This window comes from Dendrobates tinctorius, unplaced genomic scaffold (genome assembly GCF_039654945.1).
Source record: "Dendrobates tinctorius isolate UK_male_01 unplaced genomic scaffold, ASM3965494v1 ptg000026l, whole genome shotgun sequence".
NCBI classification, from domain to species: Eukaryota; Metazoa; Chordata; class Amphibia; order Anura; family Dendrobatidae; genus Dendrobates; species Dendrobates tinctorius.
This window is the reverse complement of record NW_027361694.1, coordinates 3,562,302-3,586,108: the sequence shown is the minus strand read 5'-3', so window position 1 is coordinate 3,586,108 and position 23,807 is coordinate 3,562,302. Positions and strand designations below refer to the sequence as shown.

General features: G+C 41.6%; 1 long non-coding RNA gene across 1 annotated transcript in view; it reads left to right on the top strand.

Annotated features, from left to right (window-relative positions):
* The window catches only part of LOC141084641 (uncharacterized), a 109,182-nt gene extending 102,182 nt beyond the window's left edge, over window positions 1–7,000 (top strand). Inside the window, exon 4 of the long non-coding RNA XR_012231067.1 lies at window positions 6,253–7,000. This is a non-coding gene — a long non-coding RNA (uncharacterized lncRNA). The remainder of the gene's footprint in view (window positions 1–6,252) is intronic.
* The last annotated feature ends 16,807 nt before the right edge of the window (window positions 7,001–23,807 follow it).

Here is a 23,807-nt window from a genome sequence, read left to right as displayed (position 1 = left end):
CATAACACTTGTTATTTTTTAACCTCAAGATAAAAGTATACCCCCTAGAGATTTCATGGCCACCAGATGGTTGCCTGTTGAAATTGAATTCCCACTTGCTGGAATTCCGGGTGCCTCTCATGATTTGTAGCCCCAGGATAATGTCATTGTTATGGTGTGATACACACATGATATTGTTAATGGGCTAAAAATTAGAAGAGGTGATGTAGAGATAAGCAAATCTTACAAAAGGTATCTTGCCTCAAAATTATATTTGTAGCCAATTTATTCTCAGGGAATTAAGAAATAGGAAAGAATTATTTACAGATAAAACAGTAAGGGCCCCGTTACATTTAGCTGGTGCATCGCTAAATGGTCACTAGTGAGCTGCCAAACAGGCAGATCTCACCAGCGACGCAGCAGCAGTCATTACTTACCTGTCAGACGCGGCGATGATGACGTCCTCTAACCGCGTCCACTCGTCGCTCGTCGGCACCAGCAGGAAGCCCAGCAGGAAGCGGCCGACGAGATATGGCCCAGGACGTTCTCGCATGATCAGCGATAACCAGTGGGGGAGCCGGTCGGAGGTAATTATCACATGTAGCAATATTGCTATGTGTAAAACCCCCTTAAGACTGTGAAATGCCCAATCACAAGAGGTATTAATGGCAGACACCATGACAGCTTTTAAAAAGGAATGGATCATTTCCTCAGTACACTTAACATTGGGGGTTATAGATAATTTAGTGACAAAATGTATAATTAGTAGAGAAAGGTTTATCTTTTTTCAATCTATGTACAGTGGGTATGGAAAGTATTCAGACCCCTTTAAATGTTTCACTCTTTGTTTCATTGCAGCCATTTGGTAAATTCAAAAAAGTTATTTTTTTTTCTCATTAATGTACCCTTTACACGACATCTTGACAGAAAAAAATGGAAATGTAGAAATTTTTGCAAATTTATTAAGAAAAACCAAAATATCACTTGGTCATATGTATTCAGACCCTTTGCTCAGACACTCAGATTTTAGTCACATTATTATTATTATGCACTTATATAGCGCCATTTATTCCATGGCGCTTTACATGTGAAAAGGGGAAATATAGACAAGTATAATAAACATGTGTAAGACAAGGGACACACAAGTACATAAGGAGAGGGGACCCTGCCCGCGAGGGCTCACAGTCTACAGGGATGGGTGAGGATACAGTAGAATACATGCAGTCCATTTCCTTGTGATCCTCTTTGAGATGGTTCTACTCATTCATTGGAGTCAAGCTGTGTTTAATTAAACTGATAGGACTTGATTTGTAAAAGCACACACCTGTCCAAATAAGACTTCACAGCTCACAGGGCATGTTAAACAAAATGAAAATCATGAGGTGAAAGGAGCTGGCCAAGGAGCTCCTTGACAGAATTGTGGCAAGGCACAAATCTGGCCAAGGTTACAAAAGTATTTCTGCAGTACTCAAGGTTCCTGAGAGCACAGTGGCCTCCATGATCCTTAAATGGAAGAAGGCTGGGATCACCAGAAGTCTTCCTGGACCTGGCCATCCAGCCAAACTGAGAAATCATGGGAGAAGAACCTTGGTGAGAGAGGTAAAGAAGAACCTCATGATCACCATGGCTGAGCTCAAGAGATGCAGTAGGGAAATGGGAGAATGTTCCACAAAGACAACTATCACTGCAGCCCTCCACCAGTCAGGCCATTGTGGCAGAGTGGCCTGATGAAAGCCTCTCCTCAGTGCAAGACATATGAAAGCCAGCATAGAATTTGATTAAAAGCACATGAAGGACTCCCAGGCTATGAGAAATAAGATTCTCTGGTCTGATGAGATGAAGATAGACCTTTTTGGTGATAATTCTAAGCGGTATGTGTGGAGAAAACCAGGCACTGCTCATCACCTGCCCAATACATTCCCAACACTGAAACATGATGGTGTCAGCATCATGCTCTGGGGGTGTTTTTCAGCTGCAGGGACAGGAGGACTGGTTGTCATTGAAGGAAACATGAATGCGGCCATGTACAGAGATATTCTGGATGAAAACCTCTTCCAGAGTGTCCTGAACCTCAGACTTGGCCAAAGGTTCACCTTCAAACAAGACAATGACCCTAAGCACACAGCTAAAATAACAAAGGAGTGGCTTCGCAACAAATCTGTGACCATTATTGACTGGCTCAGCCAGAACCCTGATCTAAACCCAATTGAGCATCTCTGGAGAGACCTGAAAATGTTTGTCCACCAACGTCACATCAGACGATGCCTGCACACACACAAGACCCCCAGCAGGCCCGCACAGACCCCCGGCAGCCGGCACAAGCCCCCGGCAGGCCCGTACAGACCCCCGGCAGCCGGCACAAGCCCCCGGCAGGCCCGTACAGACCCCCGGCAGCCGGCACAGGCCCCCAGCAGGCCCGTACAGACCCCCGGCAGCTGGCACAAGCCCCTGGCAGGCCCGTACAGACCCCCAGCAGCCGGCACAAGCCCCCGCCAGGCCCGAACAGACCCCCGGCAGCCGGCACAAGCCCCCGGCAGGCCCGTACAGACCCCCGGCAGCCGGCACAAGCCCCCGGCAGGCACCTACAGACCCCCGGCACAAGCCCCCGGCTGGCCCGTACAGACCCCAGCAGCCGGCACATGCCCCCGGCAGGCCCGTACAGACCCCTAGCAGCCGGCACAGGCCCCCGGCAGGCCCGTACAGACCCCCAGCTGTCAGCACAGACCGCGCATCATGATGACATCATTTCAGCAGCCAATCACAGCCACAACAGTGGCTCATTGCATTATGGGGACTCCGATTCCGGTATCCGATATTGAAAAAATATCGGTACTCGGTATTGGAATTCCGATACAGCGAATATCGGACGATACCCGATATTTGCAGTATCGGACTGCTCAACACTACTTATGACCATGTGATATTTCAGTTTTTCTTTGTTAATAAATTTGCAAAAATTTCTACCTTTCTGTTTTTTTAGTCAAGATGGAGTGCAGAGTGTACGTTAATGAGAAAAAAAATGAACTTTTTTGAATTTACGAAATGGCTGCTTTGAAACAAAGAGAGAAAAATTTAAAGGGGTCTGAATACTTTCCATACCCACTGTAGCTATGTATGTATGTAATTGGATTCCTCAATTGATGTCAAAGTCTTATGTTAAGCACACACAGGGACGTCCAAGCACAGCATTTTTGTCGTAAGGTCTTGGTGCAAATCGTGACATCACAACATTGCAACTGTACATCCTTGCATAGCATGAAGGGGCTCAGGGTTGCATTGCATAATGAAGAAGAGAAGAAGAAGAGACACCGAGGACCACATGGTGGATAACGAGCAGCAGATGTGGCTGGAGAGGTGAGGGGCATTTTTTTATTTTAAATCTCTTCCTCTCTCTTCAAGGTTTAGCAAAATTGAGGTCAGCAGGTGATATGCGTCGGGATTATCTCATTGCATGGGATGGAACTCAAGCCTTACCTGGAGCTGTGATCTCCCATTCAGGCTTGGCCGTTGAGATGACTGCTCAGCATAGACTTTGGTTCCAGCGCCTTTCCCTGGCTCATGCTGCATGTGTAGTTGCTGCTGGCTCTCCAGCCAAGCCTATGGTGACTACTGCTTTACACATGCAGCATTGTACTCTGGAGCCCAAGTCCAGATTTCATCATACTGAGCATGTCTGGAATGTGGTGGCTTCTCATTGGTGCTCGGACATCACCTGCTCTAGTTATGTTGCAGCTTCTGTTTGGTCCACAGGCAAGGTCCTGTCTCTCTGGACTTGAACTGTTTGTATAAAATGTCATCTGGAGCACACGCCTGTGCACTAGTATCATATGTGTTTGGTGTGTTAGTGGCTACTTTACCACCCTGTGTGCACTGTGGATATGTGCCGCTAATAGCACTGCGAGTGTTTGTCTAGACAGGCAGTGTAGGGTGGGAACTCCCACTTGAACTTAGCATCTGCACCGAGCGTCCGTAGGTGTGCGTGCTAAAGAACACCGTGTGTCAGAGCAGGGTCAACCACCAGCTTAGTCTTCCCCGGAGGTTAAGTTATAGGGACCCCAATTAGTGTTTTTCTATATGCTTGTGCAGTCTAATGGTATAGTCCTTTTTGCTTTGCTTCATAGTACCGCTCTGTGGTGTAACAGAGCTTGTTACTTTGCGCTCTGTGGACACTGAGTGACATTTAACTCAGTGTGCTTTAAGGGTTTTCTCACAGTCTTGCCCTGCCATTTTGCTAGCTGTGGTTTCTCCATCACCGCACGGTGAACCCTGGGTTGCGAATGCACCTTATTACAATTTCTTATTGGTGCATTCCACCAATCCTAACAGCAGGCCACAGCTGATCTTTGGGTTGGAGTGACCCAGAGCTGTTAGGGCTTTGCCTTTGCCGTGGGGCACTTGGGTCGCTTTTTCTACTGGCACAGTGTCAAAGCACTAGAGGTCACTAGGCAGTTCTACACCTTTAACTAGGCTTGTACACTATGATAAAAAAAAGTTTACTAAAAACCTCATGGTCAGTTTTGAAAATGTTGGTTGCTTAAACTAGATTAAAATATTTGGATGTGCAACCCAGTTGTTTGTTCCCCGGTTATGGTATATTGTATGGCCTGTAGCCTCAATATTTTTTCTTTATACTAGAACTACATCCATTTGTCTCACGTGTTTTTAAATGAGCTGGAGATTACAGAAAGGATTTAGCCTATTTTGTTTTCAGTTTTTTCCCTGAGAACACATGGAAGATGAGTTTCTTAGATCAATTCATCTTTTGTAGTACTATGTGGCGACTGTTGTTTCTGTCGTGCCGTTTTTGTGGGATGCTGTGATTTAGGGCCCTGTCACACATAGCGATGCACCAGCGATTCCAACAACGATATGACCTTGTCAGGATCACTGGTGTGTCACTACATGATGGCTGGTGAGCTGCCAAACAGGCAGCTTCACCAGCGATCAGCACCAGCGACACGTGGGTAACAAGCGACGCACATCACTTAGTTACCCACTGTGTACCTTAGTTACCAGCTCTCTGGTGCAGGGAGCTGGTAACCAAGGTACACATCGGGCTTCAAAGCTGCATGCAGCACTTAGAAACCCGATGTGTACCTTGGTTACCAGTTCCATGCACCAGCGCACTGGTAACTAAGGTACACATCGGGTTTCTAAGCGCTGCGCGCCACTTAGAAACCCGATGTTTACCTTAGTTACCAGCGCCAGCTCGCTGATCGCTGGTCTCCCGCCTGTCACACGCTGTGACGCGTGTTGGCCAGTGGGAGACCAGCGATCAAAAAAATGTCCTGGCCATTCCAGGATGATCAGCGATACCCAGCAGGGGGGCCGGTCGCTGGTAAGTGTCACACACAGCGATCTCGCTGGTGAGATCGCTGTTGCATCACAAGCCTCCTATCCAGCAGCCATAGACGTATTGATCCACCAATCCCTACTTATGGGCAAACCTGCTAAATGACTGGAGTATTATCACAATTAAATGGGAAAGAATTTGGATAAAAATTTGATGTCTACAACGTATCAATAAAGGTACTGTCACACTTAGCGATGCACCAGCGATCCCGACCAGTGATATGGCGCAGTCAGGATCGCTGGTGCATCGCTAAGTGGTCGCTAGTGAGCTGCCACACAGGCAGATCTCACCAGCAAAATCGCAGGGGTCGGGGGTCGTTACTTACCTGTCAGACGAGGTGATCCTGACGTCCTCCCGCCCGCGTCCACGCATCGCTCGTCAGCGCCACAGGAAGCCCAGCAGGAAGCTGATGACGAGAAACAGTCCAGGATGTTCTCACGCGATCAGCGATAACCAGCGGGGGAGCGGTCAGAGGCAAGTATCAGACATAGCGATATCGCTAGCAATATCGCTATAACGTCACGAAAACCAGTGATGTTATAGCGATATTGCTAGCGATATCATTTAGTGTGACAGGCCCTTTACATTCAGTTGACTGAGAGGTTTATTTAAAGCTTTACATTGAATACAATATACTGGAGCCACTTCTGCCACAGTATAAATATATTGTTTCATTAAATTCTAAGCCTCTGAATAAAACCAGTGTCATTTCAGGTATAAACTTGTGAAATATTCTACTTTCCTTGTGAGTCACTGACTTTGTTACAAATTGTGGTGGTATTTAAAGGATCAACTTTTCATTAAATTGCTGCATTATCCTGTATCAGCTATTGGCATTTCACATGTGTTTTAAAAAAAAAAGCCTCTGTAGCATTCAGAAATGTATTCAACACAATACTTTTGTTTGCTCTGCTTTCTAGGATCAATACGATGAGCTGCCTGCCACCAAACCTCGCAATACACTTCACAGCACTTTCAGTAGAGTCAAGATCCCTGGGAGCAGCTGAATAATTCCTCACATCAGGAGTCATTCAGGAACATAAAAGACGCCACACACATATGATCAGCCCTAAAATGATCCCTTTCTATTGTCAGTTCGCCTTGTGCGCTCTCAGGAAACAATACGGATACACTGGTGGAAATAAAAGAAAAAAATCCCACAGAATTGAATAGAATAATGCTTAGCAATGAGACTACTAAAAAGCCTGCAATGCTGGCTGAGGAATAATACGACGATCATCAGAAATCTACATAATACGGGCTGATCAACTCGTTCTGAGAAACGTCACATCATTTGTAAAAATACCAGCAACCCAATCATAAAATCAAGACACCCCATAATAGTAGTAAAAAAGGGTAAAATCCTCCTCTGTATTGACTATAGCTATTGGTAAAAGATTGTGATAATGAATTGTCAGGTTGTGAAAGGAAACATGAATTGACATTAGTATAATGAACATCCACTGGTGTACGGATGGGCCATTTAAGTGAAATATTAAACCATTTATTACCTGTCATCACTATTCCTGTCCCTCTGGGTGCTGTTAATTACTTTGAAATGAATCCCTGTCTCTGTTTAGCAATTACAACACATTGACAAAATCTTCGGGTCAAAATTTTCAATTTATGGTCACGTAGCGCAGTCATATCTCAGCGCTGGTGCTTTGAGCCTTCCCCTTTATTAAAACAACTTTCATTTAACTGCGCATTTGACTTACTTATTCTGATTAAACAATTCAGCGCGGTGATGGGAATTGGATTTTGTTCATGTTTCTGTTCTGCCAATTTAATGCTTTCAGTTACATTGTTTTCTTAAATATACTGTGGGAATCTTAAGCCATAGGAAACCTATAGAAGACCTGAAGTTTTATTGCTTCTGCGCAGGAGGAAACCAGCCAAAATTTTGTACATTCAGTATATTATTTTTGCTGTGTAAGCTGCCGGTGGAGGTTTACATATAAGAATAAATATCAATGTGCCTTAAGAGGTTTTCCCTAGATCCCTGAAAAAATTGTGCCAGGGGGAAATTGGATTAAGTAATAATAATAGATTTATTTATTATGCTTTGCTTACATAGCACTACCTTATTCTGCAGTGCTTTACATACACATTATCGTCCCTAATGAGGCTCACAATCTAAATTCCCTATCAGTGTGTCTTTGGAGTGTGGGAGGAAACCGGAGTGCCTAGAGGAAACCCACACAAACACAGAGAGAACATACAAACTCCTTACAGATGTCGTACTTGGTGGGTTTTGAACCCAGGACCCCAAAGCCACATTCACATGTTCAGTGACTTGTTTCTACTACACTTTTCCTCTAAGGCTAAGTTCACACTTACCGGAACTCTCGCGGAAATTACCGTGAGAATTCCGGAATTCCATTCTGCGGGAAAATCGCATTTTAAATTCCCGCGATTTTCCTGCGGAAAAACTAGCGATTTGCAAGCGCAATTAGCTTGCAAAATGCTAGCATTTTCCAAGCGATCTGTAGCATCGCTTGGAGAACTGATTGACAGGTTGGTCACACTCGACAAACATAGTGTTTGACAAGTGTGACCAACTTTTTACTACTGAGGCCGCCTATGCAGCATCAGTAGTAAAAGATAAAATGCAAAAAAAAATAAAAAATGATGTTATTCTTACCTTCCGACGTCCTGCGCAGCCGTTCCCAGTAATCCTTTGCGAAAATGCCCGCGATGACGTCTGTTCTCGCGGGATCGCGATGTCTCGCGGTCATTCGCGATGATGTCGCGTGAATGACCGCGAGACTTCGCGATCCCACGAGAACGGACGCCATCGCGGGCATTTTCGCAAAGGATTACTGGGAACGAGAGCGTGGAGAGAAGCGGGAAGGCAGCGCGGGACGTCGGAAGGTAAGAATAACAATATTTTTTATTTTAAATTCTATTTTTTACAGGGATATGGTACCCAAAGCCCAGAGGACAGTCTCCTCTCCTCCGGACCGTGGGTACCATCCGCAAATGTTCTGCTTACTTTCCACATGCGGGAAGTAAGCGGAACAATGCATTCCTATGGGTGCGGGATCGCCGCAATTCCGCAAAATTAATGAGCATGCTGCGGTTTTTACCGCGAAGCGATTCCGCCGCGGTAAAAACCGCAGCATTAGCACAGCATTGCGGAATCCCATAGGATTGCATGGGATGCTTATTTTTCGCGTTTTCGCTGCAAAATCGCGCGGTTAAAACCGCCGCGGAAACGCGAAAAGAACGTCACGTATGAACTCAGCCTAACTCTTCCAATCCTGATTTTAGCTTACAAATATCAATGTAAAATAATTGAACTTCTGATTGTGGCCTAACCTCTACAAAACAGCCAAAAGCCCAGTGGCCAATCGCAACCACCTATTTGCTATCTAAGTGGTTAAAATTGCTCTTTATCACTCTGGTAAGGCATTTTTGAGATTTCTGGCTACTTCTTAGGGCTCAATCACAGGAGCCTATAACTCAGAGGAGGGCAATCTGACAGAAAAAAGGATAGCACTTGGACCAATGTTATTCAATGAAGCAGTGAAGATCTGAATTTTTATTTTTTTTTGTCAGCTGTATAGGGTGTGAGAAAATAATTGCAGCATGCTGTGATTTAACTCTGAAATCAGTACATTGTGAGAAAAAAAATCGGAAGCCAAACTGTCCATCAAAGTGGCATCTAATTTTTATGGATAGATCTCGCTCACACAAGTGTCTAACACTGCCGAGGGCTACATGATGTTTTATTGCACAGTACTTGAACCAATAATATACTATGGGGCAGTGCAGATCAGCGATTATTTTTTCATGGCAATTCAACATGAGAAAATAATTGCAGTATACTATCATTGCAACCGAGTATCCAATCGCGCTCACCCATACAAGTCTAAGGGTGAATGTGAAACATCAAACTGCACTCGGATATCATCTGAGTGCAGTCTGATTACTGCCGATGCTGGCAATGGAGAAGATGTAGAAATTATTTTTATCATATCTTTACATGTGTAGTCGGTTTCTAACCATTTGTGCAGACACATGCACATTTGTGGCCTGCTGGAAGTCATTTTGCAGAGCTCTGGCAGTGCTCCTCCTGTTCTTCCTTGCACAAAGGCAGAGGTAGCAGTCCTGCTGCTGGGTTGTTGCCCTCCTATGGCCCCCTCCATATCTCCTTGTGTGCTGGCCTGTCTCCTGGTAGCGCCTCCAGCCTCTGGACACTACGCTCACAGACACAGCATACCTTCTTGCCACAGCTCACATTGATGTGCCATCCTGGATGAGCTGCACTACCTGAGCCACTTGTGTGGGTTGTAGAGTCCATCTCATGCTACCACGAGTGTGAAAGCACAAACAACATTCAAAAGTGACTAAAACATCAGTAAGCAAGCATTGGTACTGAGGTATGGTCTGTGGTCCTCTCCTGCAGAACCACTCCTTTATTGAGGGTGTCTTGATAATTGCCAATAATTTCCATCTGTTGTCTATTCCATTTGCACAACAGCATGTGAAATCAATTGTCCTAAATGGACAGTTTGATTTCACAGAAGTTTTATTTACTTGGAGTTATATTCTGTTGTTTAAATGTTCCCTTTATTTTTTGAGCAGTGTATGTACTCCTATTACTGCAATTATGTGATGATGTCTCATTGGTTCCAACCCATCAAGGTAAACTTTGCATATTGCAATTAACATCTGATGATCTTTATAAAAAGGTATGAGATTTAGATTTGTTTTATGGGACGTTTTAAGTGATATTGTAATAGTGTATTAGTGTAAATTAATGTAAATGAAAATGCTAATACTGAGAGGAAATCATGTCTCTGTGCTGGAGGAAATCGAAAAGATACTAAAAGAAATCTTCAATGTTTTAGAAGAGCAGTGTAGAGAATAAATTATGAGACATGGCATGACCTGTGCAGCAGTACACGCAACTAAACTGGAAAAGGTTTGTTTTCACAGCTTTGCTCCTGACAGCAGTGTTTTGGGCTGAGGTTCCCTGCAGTGCCTGAGAGCATGTGGCAAGCCTAGATACCATCATTTCAATTCACTGCTACTCGTTGATACTTTGGGGAAAAAAAAAGTTTGTTAAAACATAAATTAGTGCTGCAGATCCTTTTTTCATCAGGCTCCCCATGGGATCACCAGAAATGGCCTTTGGTCTGTTAATGAGGTTTTCTTTCAACTCAGGGTGGGGTTATTGTGTTATGACAGATAAAAAGAACCTAAAAGAGTTCAAGAGAAATGTTTCCTCACAGGTGCCTTTCCAAGTCACATAAAAACTATCTTCCACAGCACCATGTGAGTCAGCAGACATGTTACCCAATCCTTCCCAAACAGCAGTAACGTCACCAGGTGAAACTGTTGTTATAGTAGAGCCAAGCAAAATCTGTAAAGTGCATGTGTGATCTGAAGATCTTACTTCAAAGTAATTTAAGCAGAGAAGATCCCACATTTGTCTACTGTCACATTTTTTCGCGTTTTGTCACACACTTTATCATCACCAGCATGAATAAGCATATCACAAAGTAACACCCACAGCGTGCAACCTCCATAAACTCTAATAATAGCAGTAAAAGGAATGCCATACTTCTGAAAGGTAATGACTCAGGTGTAATCATATCTCCTTGTTCCCTGATCAAAAAAGCAATATATAGTATAAGTTTCTATGATACTAAATGCCTTTAAAATTTTTATGTCAAATCCTCTCTATGTAGCTAGCAATCCAATGGTATGAACAAAGAATAAAGGTTTAAGCAACTAACATTACTGATTAGTAATGGGGAGACCATGAATCCAATACCAAAAAATGCTATAAAGATAAACAGATGATATGATTAATGTGACAAATATAAAGCTTTTGTGGTTGCTTTAGTGACGGAAATATGTTCTATAAATCAGAAAATGTAAGTGTTAAAAATCTTAAATAAGCTTCCAACGATTATTCCAAGATTCATGTTTTATAAGTTATGCTAATAATGGTCTTAAACCCTTTTCAGCCAGATGATGTACTATCCCATCCATGTCCCCTGGGACTTAATTTCCGTGGACGGGATAGTACATCATGGCGATAAGCCATGCTCACGGCGGGAGCGTGGCTGATCGCGGCCGGGAGTCAGCTGATTCTCTCAGCTGACACCCGGCACTAAGTACCAGGAGTGGTCACGGACTGCCCCCGGCACTTTAACCCCCAGAACACTGTGATCAAATGTGATCGCAGCGTTCCGTGAGCATGCAGAGACCCCGCGGTGTGACACGGTATCCCGATCGCTGCCATGGAGACCCGATGTCATGATGACATCCAGATCTCCAGGCCTGAGAGACTTCCTGTCATGTGCAGTGCATGTCAGGAAGTCTGACAAGTCAGTGTAAAATGCATGCAGCGCTGACAACTTCTATAGCCTGCAGATCTGTAGTCTATAGAAGCGATTAGCCTACACAAGATGAGTTTCCCATAGTGGGACAAGGTGTAAAAGTAAGAATGAAATAAAAAAAGAAAACTAAAATAATTGTAAAAATATTTAAAAAAATAATAAAAAATAATAAAAAAAATCAATATTTACTCCAGCAATAAATACATTTTTGAATTTAAAAAAATCTAAACAATAAACGTACATATATTTGATATCCCTGCATCTGTAACGACCCAACCTATAAAACTGTACCACTAGTTAACCCCTTTAGTCAAAAACCATTAAAAAAGCCAAAAAACAATGCTTTATCATAATAACGCCTAACAAAAAGTGGAATAACAAGCGATGAAAACAGAGGATATAAATAAACCTAACACCGCTGAAAACGTCATCTTGTCACGCAAACAGCAAGCCCTCATGCAGCATCATCGGTGAAAAATTAAAAAAAGTTATAGCTCTCAGAATAAAGAGATGCAAAAATAATTATTTTTTATATAAAATAGTTTTTATTGTATAAAAGTGCCAAAACATAAAAAATATAAATGAAGTATTGCTGTAATCATACTGACCCAAATAATAAAACTGCTTTATCAATTTTACCACATGCGGAATGGTGTAAATGCCCCCTGTTGTGAGTTCATTTTCCCCTTCGTCACTGAGGTCTGGTGAACTCCCTATTCTGGTGAAGGAAGGTAATGAGCTTGATTATCAGGCACCTGAACCTGATGAGGATGACTGGCTGAGTGGAGTCACGGACTGGATATAAGGCTGCCGACGCCCTTCTGCCCTGCGGGTGATTTCTCTGTGGACTTCTAGGACACCAGTCTGATTCCTGCTCCTCTAAGCTAAGTTTTTCTGCTTTGCCTGTTTGCATTAGTGTTTTGTTTTTGTTTTCCTTGCTTTTCTGGATTCTGCCATTCCCTGCTGGGGTGAGCTGAATCTCCTTTTGCCTGTAGCTCTGTCTTCAGAATATTCCTGAGTACTGACATAGCTTTTTTGAAGCCTAGCGTCTTCAGGGCCTTTTTCACTGTCAGTCTGTTGGCTCTTATTTTCATAGGGTTTTTCACGGATTGCAGACAGCAGCCTTCCTGTCCTTTTCTATCTAGCTAGATTGGGCCCCGTCTTTGCTAAGTCTATCTTTCTGTCTGTGTTAGTCTAGGGCATCATAGGAACCCCCCACGGCTAATGCTAGTTGTGTTGATAGGTTCAGGGGTCTGCAATCCGATAGCTGCCAACTTCTCTGGTTTTCTGGACTTAGCTAGTATTTCTGTTTTTGCCTCCTACGGTGACTCAATCATAACAGCCCCCCCAGAAAAGAAAATCATGAATTGCTGGTTTTTGCTCATTCTGCCTCACAAAAATTGATCAAAAAATGTCATGTGCCCGAAAATGGTACCAATAAAAATGTCATCTCGACCCGCAAAAAACAAAACCTCACATGACTCTGTGGGCCAAAATATGGAAAAATTATAGCTTTCAAAATGTGGTGATGCAAAAACTATTTTTTGCAATAAAAAGCATCTTTTAGTGTGTGACAGCTGCCAAATATAAAAACCCGCTATAAAAACTCGCTATACATAGTAAATGAAACCCTCCTTTGTCACCCCCTTAGTTAGGGAAAAGTAAGAAAATAAAAAAATGCATTTATTTTCATTTTCCCATTGTAGTTAGGGTTAGGGTAGGGGCTGGGTTTAGGCTTAGGGTTGGGGCTTAAGTTAGGGATAGAGTTGGGGCTAAACTTGGGTTGGGGTTAAAGTTAGGTTTAGGGTTGGGGCTAAAGTTAAGGTTAGGGTTGGGATTACGGTTAGGGTTGGAATTAGGGCTAGGATTGGGATTAGGATTAGGGTTGGGATTAGGGTTAGGGTTGGGATTAGGGATAGGGGTGTGTTAAGGTTAGGTTTGTGGTTAGGGTTATGGTTAGGGTAGGGATTAGGGTAAGGGATGTGTTGAGGTTAGGGCTGGAGTTAGAATTGGGGGTTTCCACTGTTTAGGCACCTCAGCGGCTCTCCAAATGCGACATGCGTCTGATCTCAATTCCAGCCAATTCTGCATTGAAAAAGTCAAACGGTGCTCATTCCCTTCCGAGCTCTGCCATGCACCCAAACAGTACATATGGGGTATCAGCATACTCAGAGCAAATTGCACAACAACTTTTGGGACCCAAGTTCTTCTGTTACCATTGGGAAAAAAAATTGTGGGCGAAAAGATAATTTTATGAAAAAGATTTTTTATTTTTACAGCTCTACATTATAAACTTCTGTGAAGCTCTTGGGGGCTCAAAGTGCTCACCACACATCTAGATGAGTCCCTTGGGGGGTCTAGTTTCCAAAATGGTGTCATTTGTTGGGAGTTTTCACTGTTTAGGCACATCAGGGGCTCCCCAAACGCGACATAGCATCCAATCTCAATTCCAGACAATTTTGCATTGAAAAGTCAAACGGCGCTCTGTCCATTCCGAGCTCTGCCATGCACACAAACAGTGGTTTAGCTGCATATATGGGGTATCAGTGTTCTCAGGACAAATTGTACAACAACTATTGGGTTCCAGTTTCTCCTGTTGCCCTTGGTAAAATAAAAAAAATTGGGTCTGAAATATATTTTTTGTGAAAAAAGTTAAAATAAAATGTTCATTTTTTTAAACATTCCAAAAATTCCTGTGAAGCACCTGAAGGGTTAATAAACTTCTTGAATGTGGTTTTGAGCACCTTCAGGGGTACAATTTTTAGAATGGTGTCACTTTTGGACATTTTCTATCATATAAATCCCTCAAAAAAATAGACATGTGGGAAATGTTATTTTTTAACTACTTTGTGTGACATATTTCTCTGTTTTAACGGCATAAAAATTCAAAGCTGGAAAATTGCTAAATTTTCAAAGTTTTCACCAAACTTCCATTTTTTTCCACAAGTAAACGCAAGTAATATCAAAGAAATTTTACTACTATCATGAAGTACAATATGTCATGAGAAAACAAGGTCAGATCACTAGGATCCATGGAAGTGTTCTAGAGTTTTTACCTCATAAAGGGACAGTGGTCAGAATTGTGAAAATTAGCCTGGTTGTTAAAATGCAAACCACCCTTGAGGGTATAGGGGCTAAAATTTAAAATAAGGGTACCGTTGCACTTAGCGATGCACAAGCGATCTCGACAACGATATGGAACGCTGGTGCATCGCTAAGTGGTCACTAGTGAGCTGCCACACAGACAGATCTCACCAGCGACATAGCAGGGGTCGGGGGTCGCTACTTACCTGTCAGACGAGGCGATCCTGACGTCCTCCTGCCCGCCTCCACGCCTCGCTCGTTGGCGCCACAGGAAGCCCAGCAGGAAGTGGCCAACGAGGAATGGTCCAGGGTCGGGGGCTTAAGTGTGGTTTCTTTTGGTTGATCAGATTTTGACAAAAATCTAATTTCTATGTGGATGTCATTTGTGCAGGACTAGGTCGCCATGTTCCAAAGTGTTACACCTGGCTCACAGTAGCGACATCTCTTGTACATACGTAGTTGACAACTTGTTTTTTATCTAGGCTACATTTCAAAAATGTATACAGATATTTTACAGACACATTGGAATATGATAATGAATCATTAAAGCACCACTCCAGCAGGTTTTTTAATTACATCACTGGAGTGATGCCTTAAATGTATTTCCCCATGCCACCTTCATTCTTTTTTAGCTTCACTCCTATTTGTCTTCATCAAAAATTGACCAACGTGCAGCTCCAGAGTTTCATAGAGCGCTCTGGAGGTCACTTTTCAATACATCTCTATGAGAGCTTCGATCTGGCTCTCATAGAGTTGCACTAAGCTCTTGTGATTTAACTAGCATTTAGGGTGACCTACATATTAAAGATAATTACAAGAATCTTTACAAGCGCATCCTACTTCTCAAATATTAAGCAAAAATCAAATGTTATTATGGAGAGTGGAAAAATGTGTAACATTTTTAAGAATTTTCCTGGAATTTATGTGCAATTGGTATCTTTTTGTACTTAGACTGTATTAGTATTTTGTAATTAGGTTTTATTACCTTACAAAAATATTGCAGAATGAAGTTTTTTATTTTGTTTTATTTCCTTATAAGTATATTGCATTTATTGGCATCCATTTGCAAAAAAATATATATCCACAGAAAAAAGCAATAATAGTTATCACCTCTACATATGAAATCTAAAAGAGAAAAATTAATACAAGAAGAGTGTATTACAAAGGCATTACAATGCTGAACCATAGAGCAACTGTGTGCAGGCCAACAGCTTCTGTAATCTATTGTTTGTTTTAAATCCTACCTGAAAAATGACAAAAGACACCTACAAATCTGATTAGATTAACAGAAAATAGGTTATCTAAACACGTTGATTTTTGTCATCAATTTGATATTTATTGTCTTTTGGTTCATTTACAAGTGCCAATCTGGGACACTACATGACCAAATATCTGCTGCTTGTTTGATGATTGGTGGTCAATTAACTACCTGTTTATAGAGGTGCATTCAGCTTTAGATTGTCACTGGACAATCTGCATAAGATTATTCAGTGCACATGGGCTGTATCCAGAGATGAGCAAATCTGAACTCATATGTTCAGGGTTCGTACGTACATTTAGTGTCTCACGGACTTTTTTCGGAAGTCCATTGCAATGTTTGCAGAGACAAAGAGAGAGAGAACAATTTCCTGTTCAAAAGTTCAGATCTTCATTGTTTGCAATGCGTTTTGGGTTCTTGTTCAAGTTCTAGAAAAGTTCCAGTACCAGAACTGAACTTTGTAATAAAGCTGGGGTAGGGTACCTGAACCCGAACTTCTATCCGTAGCTGTAATTGATCGAGGTAGTATGAATCATGTTTACACAGGCAAAGATGCTGCTGAGAAAACTGATCTTTTGTGCAGCATTTCACCCAATGATTGAACTTGTTCATGAGTTGATTAGCCGCCTGTTTAGACTACAAGATTATTATGAAAGGAGTATTGCTCGAAACTTGTACACAATAATCTTGCAGCGAAAATGGACCTCAAGGCAGCTCAAGAGGTTTCAAGCGGAGTTGGTGACAATTTTTTAACTATATAGTTACATATAACTGGTTACCAAGGTCCATCACGTTCAACCTTTCTCCAATTAAATAGTTTATTATAGTTAGAATATCATTTGTATTGGTTTCGTTCATAATAAAAAAAGCAACTTTCTAAAGAATCTTGAAGGCATAAGTGCTTGTCCTCCTGTTTTTTGGACATATTTAGCTTTGAAATTCTGCACCAGCCATCAAGTGTCAATCAACATCCCATGTCAGAAAACGTGCAATATAAATCATGTTGCTTTGTTTGTCATCCATACATCATCACAGCCAATTTACAGAATGAAAGACAAACAGCTGGAAACTTGTTTGTCCCTGTGAGTTCCCCTCACTTCATTGTTGTTTTGTATAAAATAACTAATTAGCTGACACATGCAGATGGAAAGAATGGTACCTAGTGGTGTCTTGCAAGAAATATATATATTTTCATTGTCACCATTCTTGTTGTGATTTCTGTTTCCCTACTTTAGCTATTAGGTTGATGAATGAACCTTTCAAAACATATTCTCTCAGCATAATTACCATTTGTTTCAAACAAAAATAACTTCCAAATGGGTGTTTGTTTGTTTGCTAGGGTTTTGGATATGAAAAGAAGACTTCTATTTCTTATTTTATACTAATAAATCATGTTAGTACAATTAGATAAGTCCTCTCTAGGGATCTATGTTAAGACATATGTTTTATATTTTATGACACGTGACCAATTGTTTAATTATGGGTAATATCTGGCTTATTTTTGCATTTAACAGAATTGTCTCACAATGTTCTAAAGGGGCATACAGCATAATCTTGGGTCTTGGGGCTATCTTGATAAAAAGCTGCAATGTTATGCAAAATTTGTTCATGTTGTTCATGAACTACATCATTGGGATATCTAATTTAATTATATAAGGCCCCATACATCTTAGACTAAAGTTGGCCAAACCTGCCACTATCAGAAGGATCGGCCTACATTATAATGTACATGGGCCTTTCAAATTCTGAAAGATGATGTTGCAGTGATGAATGGATCTGGCCTGGTGAATTTTACTGGCCAATACTTTTGTCTTCCTTTGAGAAAAGCCACCACTAGAGAAGTCTGACAGCAGCTCTTTCATAGACAACATGCAAACTCTCAGCTCTGCTTTCATGTGTATGAGGGGCTAAGAGAAATAGCTATTGAATGTTTATGTGTTCCTTAAATGGATTGTCCCAAACACAAAGACAAGTTTAATTAATAGATACTGGAATAAAAGTATGTTCCACAATTTCATGTGTTAAAAAATGTTCCTGTGCTGAGTTAATCTTTATAAATGTACCCCTGCTATGAACTGTGTAATGGCTGTGTGTGATCATGAAGGAACATTGTCTAAACACTTGGCGACGCACCAGCGATCCCAACAACGATGCGACCTTGTAGGGATCGCTGGTGCGTCGTTACGTGGTCGCTGGTGAGATGTTAAACAGTCAGATCTCACCAGCGAAGCAGGACGATACGGAATGATACGACAGTCGTTGGGACCCTGTCTCTCAGACCTGTAGTATTGAGGTCATTCATCGTTGTCCCTGTCAAGCACAGCGATGCATGCTGGCCAGCGGGACACCAGCGATCAAAAAATGGCCCAGGACATTCAAGCACGATCAGTGACATCGCAGCAGGGGCCCAATCGCCGCTATGTGTCACATGTAGCCAGATCGCAGGCGAGATCGCTGTTGCACCACAAAATCGGTGATGCAACAGCAATCTCGCTATGTGAGACAGGGGCTTTACTACAGCTCCTGTCCAGAAGTGGACACAAAAGAGTATACAGACAGGACAGCAAGAGATTGAAGCAGATTATTTCTGTGAGTTAAAACATTCTCCATTCTGCAAATGTAAGTATTAAAACAATCACCTTAAAGGACACATTTAGAGACTAATCAGTCTAGGCGTTATTCTTACCCATATAGATCCCTGTGTGACTCAGGACTAATAATACAGTAATTATACATACATTTGCAGAAATGAGAATCTCACTATAATTATTGATAGTTTTGGCACTAGTTCTATTCTGCAGGTTACTTGACCCCTTAAAAGAATACTTACATACTTACAATTTCGGATAGACTTGTATCAAATATACCCAGGAACAATACTTCTCCCTATTTTGACACTATTTTGAGTGTTGACTCTAGACCCTTAAAACCCAAGTCCATAATTATTAATCTACAGTATTTTGTCTTTGCACTGATACTTATTATTGCCTATGTCTAAAAAATATGTTGTATGATGAAATAAAAAATTTGACTCCATGTGTCTCAGTATTTAATGTTTATGCTTTAACTCACAGAAAGAATCAGCTGTGATTCCATGCTGTCCTGTCTGCATACTCTCTTTTATGTCCACCCCTAGCCAGGAGATGTGGCATGATCAGACTATGTCCTTGGATGGCCAGAAACAGCCATTGCCAGTGCAAAGCAGGGGCACATTTAAAAGATGGACTATTAACATTTTTAACACATCCAGTTGTGGAACTTATTTGTATTCCAAGATTTATTGATTAAATGTACATTGTTTGTTGGACAATGCTTTTAAGGACGATTTTAGCTTCCCCAGTGATAACAGGTGAGTACTATTGAATCAATTTGTTGAACTCATGTCTTCATTAGTTACCTGCCAGGCTGGGTTCCTTTTAAAAAGTAATTTTGTTCTCTAGATAACTACTTATGTGAAATGTTGGCCATACTATTGTGTGATCTAATAGTAAGTCAACCGATATATTGTGCATACAGAGAATGCTAATTTACATGAAATCATGGTATATGTATAAGCTGGGCCATACTTGTTAAAAAATGTGCTCATATCTGTTTTCGCATACACCACTGCAGCTCACTAACTTTCGCCTTCAGGGAGATATGTTCTTTAGATATAGGACAGGTGCCATGTATTATTCACCAGCCTACTGCAATTGGAAAATAAATAGAAGCTGAACATTTGCTGAAAGAATTATGAAATGATGAGGTTTTTGAAAACAGCTTCTATCTTTTTAAACTGCTTTCAGCATGATTATATTCCTTTGAGAAGGGGAACTAAGAATACATACAATTGCTGGAATATATAAATGCTAAATGTCATATTTTTAGTTTTTGCTATTTGCTTCATGTATGTACAACTTGCGGAAAATAAAAAAAAAAAAAACAAACAAAAAAAAAACAGCATAAAACTGAGCCGGAGTATGACTTGAATAATATACATGATGTAAAGGCATGTTCACACTGGCCATAGAAACAAGCAAAACGAAAGAAAATACAATGTGTGCATATACCCTAATGAAAATAAGTAAGTTAAAAAGCAAGTGCATTAAAAAATTAACAAAGGATATTTAGTAAACACTGTTTTTGATGAAAAAAAGCATAAAGCTGTCTCACCGTGGCAAGGTGTACTCCATTTTGACAGTACCTATACTCTCTAATGTTGAAACCTACCTTGTGTGAATAGTTGCTGAAGATGTATAACTTACTATAGCAACATTATGTATTTAAGTACCATTAACTGGTGGAAAAGAGCTAACTAAAGGCTCACTTTGTGCTGCTGAGAATAGGTGGGCTAACATGGGCTACATTGAGGGCAATGTTTATGTTAAGAATAATTATTTTAATGACATGAACATTAATTTTGCTTTTTTTTACTAGGATTTGTATCTTCTCATTTGAATAGCATTGTGAAATCCACAATTAATAGAATTTGTGATGTTTTTGCTGAAAGTTTTTCACTATGAACAACTTGTGATAGATTGTCAAGTGCGCAAAGGCTGCAATTATTCGCAGCAAGAAAGGACCTATTTATGCAGGATGATGTGCTGCTGAGAAACAATTATCTTTCTAACCAAAAGAGCATTTCACCCAATGAACGATCATTTTAGGTGATCATCCACCTGTTTAGACTACACAAATATAATTATGTGAATGCTCATCGGATCATGATAATTGTGCAGTGAAAATGCACTCAAGTTCCTACAGCCAACAGAGTGGCGCAACGATCTGTGTAAGATAATAATAATAATAATTTTATTTCTATAGCGCCAACATATTCCGCAGCACTTTACATTATAGAGGGGACTTCTACAGACAATAGACATTACAGCATACCAATAAACACATGGATCAAAACAGATACCAATAGGAATGAGGGCCCTGCTCGCAAGCCTACAATCTATAAGGGAAAAGGGGAGACACGAAAGGTGGATGGTAACAATTGCTTTTATTGTTTTTAGTGTTTGGACCATCCCTAGTGTAAGAATCGGGTGTTCCTGTTGCTGCATGAACCAGTTAACAGTCTAAATATGCAACAGTACAGACACAGAGGGCTATTAAATGTAAAAAGCATGTGAGAACATGATGCGAGGAACCAGTATATGGTAAAAAATTTTGAAATGAGCCACACAGGAATATTTAGGTTAGTGCGTTGAGGCGATAGGCCAGCCTGAACAATTTTTTTTTTAAGGCACGCTTAAAACTGTGGGGATTGGGGATTAATCGTATTAGCCTGGGTAGTGCATTCCAAAGAATCAGCGTGGCATGTGAAAAGTCTTGGAGACGGGAGTGGGAGGTTCTGATTAATGAGGATGTTGACCTCAGGTCATTAGCAGAACAGAGGGCATGGATAGGGTGGTAGGCTGAGACGAGAGAGGAGATGTAGGATGGTGCTGAGCCATGGAGTGCTTTGTGGGTGAGAGTAATAAGTTTATACTGAATTCTGGAGTAGATGGGTAGCCAGTGTAAGGACTGGCACAAGGTAGAGGCATCAGTATAGCGATTGGTGAGGAATATGATCCTTGCTACAGCATTCAGGATGGATTGGAGAGGGGAGAGTTTGGTAAGAGGGAGACCGATTAGTAGAGAGTTACAATAGTCCAGATGAGAATGAATAAAAGAAACAGTAAGAGTTTTTGCAGAGTCAAAAGTAAGAAAGGGTCGAATTCTAGAAATGTTTTTGAGGTGCAGATAACAAGAGCGAGCCAGTGATCAGATATGGGTGGTGAATGAAAGCTTGGAATCAAGTATGACCCCATGACAGCGGGCATGTTGCTGGGGAGTAATGGTGGAACCACACACGGAAATGGCAATGTCGGATATTTGTAGGTTAGTAGAGGGAGGAAACATGAGGAGTTCAGTTTTTGACCGGTTCAGTTTCAGATAGAGGGAGGACATGATGTTAGAGACAGCAGTAAAGGCCCCGTCACACACAGCGATCTCACTAGTGAGATCGTTGACTTTGTGACGCCACAGCGATCTCGCCAGCGAGATCGCTGTGTGTGACGGGATCAGCAACCGGCCCCCCCGCTGGGTATCACTGATTGTTCAGGATCGTCCTGGGCCATTTTTTGATCGTTGTTCTCCCGCTGGTCAGCGCGCATCGCTGTGTGTGGCAGCGGGAGCCAACGATCAGCGAGGCTCCCAGTGCTCTAAGCAGGCTCTGGGAGCTTGTATCTAAGGTAAATATCAGGTTGCTAAGCTGTGCGCGTCACTTAGTTACTCGATGTGCACCTTAGAAACTTGCGTGCTCGCAGCTCCCGGCACGAGCACGCAGATTTCTAAGGTACACATTGTGTAACTAAGTGACGCACGCCGCTTAGTAACCCGATATTCACCTTAGATACCAGCGTCCTCGCTGGGGCTGATCGCTTGTGAAGCTGACTGCTTGGCAGCTCACCAGCGATCATGTAGTGATGCACCAGCGATCCTGACAAGGTCGTATCGTTGTCGGGATCGCTGGTGCATCTTTAAGTGTAACGGTACCCTAAGACAATCACAGGTGTTTTCCAAAAAGGCAGGCGTGATATCAGGAGAAGAAGTGTATAATTGAGTGTCATCAGCATAGAGATGGTACTGGAAACCAAATCTACTGATTGCTTGATTCAGTGCTTTCCATTAAACTTCTACAGAGGCTATAACAAAACAGCTCTTCATTATGCACATACCCAAATTGGTTAGTGTTATAAAAAGCTCAACTTATTTATCACCTCTGTGTGCTGACAATAAACTGTAGTTATCTTTTCCTGCTTCTATTGCATTCACAATCCACTCATTGATTAGCAGTTGTCTCTCTTCAGTCTGAAGAGGGGTCATCATCAGAACTGAATAATCTCTCACTTTGAAGCAGACAAAGTTTTATCAGTGTTCCTGTGTTTTTCTCAATGTGTCTATGTCATAAGAGTGTCAGCATTTTTAGTTCCATTCATTCTTTAGAGAAGCCTAATACAGACATCCCAGTAAGTTTCAGAACATTGCATTTTCATTTTAATGTTAATAAATGTAAATAGCACATCATTTTTTATCTTAATTATAGGGTGGAGAAGACAGGATGAGCCTCACCTTGGTTCATCTGTTAACACATTGACTGGTTTTACACATACTATTGCTGAAACTAGGACACAATCACAAAGTGGTGGTTAGATGTTTTATGCTGACCTTTGAATTTTGTTTAATATATCATTTTATTAATTCACAAATTTACTAGTAAAGGAGCAGATTTATCCATGAAATGTCTAATTTGATTCAAATTTCCTGAAATTCACAGGTTCCTATAAATTCGAACAATTTGCAATTTGATACCTGAGGATCACCAAAAAAAATCTGACACCATTTTGCACACAGATGAAGAGTCACAGGGTGGGCTAATGACATCAGGCATAGCCAGGCGGGCTTTCAAATAATGCCCTACATGGTCTAGTACAGACAATGAAGAGAGTTAGCACTGGTATTATAAAAGCTGAAAACCCGCCAAGTGCCATTTTAGGCTGTGACAGTGCTTGGATAGAGGTTCAAATATCATTACACAGAGGGACAACAAAATGTCCTATCTCATTGTAGTTTAAGGGCCTTTTACACATAGCGATATCGCTAGCGATATCGATAAACCGTCACCGATTTTGTGACGCAGCAGCGATATCACTAGCAATATCGCTACATGTGACACACCTCCGATCGGCTCCCCCGCTGGTTATCGGTGATCGCGCGAGATCGTCCTGGGCCGTTTTCCCGTCTTCGGCTT